Source organism: Cynoglossus semilaevis, chromosome W (genome assembly GCF_000523025.1).
Source record: "Cynoglossus semilaevis isolate Cse_v1.0 chromosome W, Cse_v1.0, whole genome shotgun sequence".
Classification (NCBI taxonomy): domain Eukaryota; kingdom Metazoa; phylum Chordata; class Actinopteri; order Pleuronectiformes; family Cynoglossidae; genus Cynoglossus; species Cynoglossus semilaevis.
In genome coordinates, this window is record NC_024327.1 from 14547565 (window position 1) to 14548788 (window position 1224).

The 1224-nt window shown below is 38.3% G+C and overlaps 1 protein-coding gene across 3 annotated transcripts in view; it reads right to left on the minus strand.

Moving 5' to 3' along the window:
* The window catches only part of LOC103397252 (transcription factor 7-like 1-A), a 287021-nt gene that overhangs the window by 110128 nt on the left and 175669 nt on the right, over positions 1 to 1224 (minus strand). The window lies entirely within an intron of this gene.

Genomic DNA, 1224 nt, shown 5'->3' on the forward strand with positions numbered 1-1224 from the left:
AACTGTGCCTGTGGTCTTCCATTTCCTCACTATGTTCCTCCAGCTGAAATCTCTGAGCTAGCTTTTTGTGTCCTTCCCTTAAATCATGATGTTGAATAATCTTTGTTTTCAGGTCATTTGACAGTTGTTTTGAGGCTCCCATGTTGCTAGTCTTCAGGAGCAGCTGACCGAGCCAGAGCCGAAGTGAGTTGTTGAACTTGAGCAGAGAGTGCAGCCACTCTCTGATCCTGTGCGGCAAAGGCCGTGCACAAACCCTGGACAGCAAAAATTAAGGAATCCTGTTGGGACAACGAAGCATTCTGTGCTCCAGATCATACTGTCAGGGATTACAAGCTTGGACCCAAATGCAGCACACAGAGACGAGGAAGGGGGGGTTGTTTAAAGTGTTACTGTGATAATGCAGCAAACACAAACAGGAATCCAACCAAGATTACTGCAGCCAATGATCAGTCACAAACGAAAATGTCTTTTCCACGAAGGAAGTCTCTTAAATTAAAGGAGCCTTCATTCGGAGTGCAGAAATGAAGAAAAACAGAGTTTTTTCCTACCCGTAGCGGAAATTTAAATACGTGCTTCTGACTCTATTCAAAGTGGTAACACAATACTATAGGCATGAAATCGCTATAAATACGTGCTTCTCAGTGTATTCAGAGTGGTAGCACGTTACTATAGACACGAAATCGCTATAAATACATACTTTACACTGTATTTAGAGTGGTAGCACATTAGTTGAGGCTACACAGAAAATACCTGTTAATATATCTGTTCTCTCAGGGTTTAGAGTAACACTTAATTTATGTTTTTTACATTTATATCTGAAACCAGAGGGAATGTAAAAATGTTACCCAATGCAGAAAAGAATGTAAAAGAGAAAATAATCACGCTCAATCTAGGATTTTTCAGCAAACTGTTTTTTATTATTTTTATTTTTACAAATAGTAACAGAAAGGATCATAATGTATAGTACAGAACATTTGGATTTATTTTACATGAGTTTTTTTTAGCTATTTTCCAGTAAGGTACAGGCTATGTCCATCCTTTGTTAACTGACAGCTTCTGGAGTTGTCTGCACATCAGATATGTTTCCACTCAGAAGTGATTCTTCGGTGTACTGTAAATAAAATATGAATGTAATTATGTGCTTGATTTGGTACATTATCTACATAATAACACATGTTCTTCTAGATACATAATCGCTACTGTAGGTACATCCACAGCCCAGTT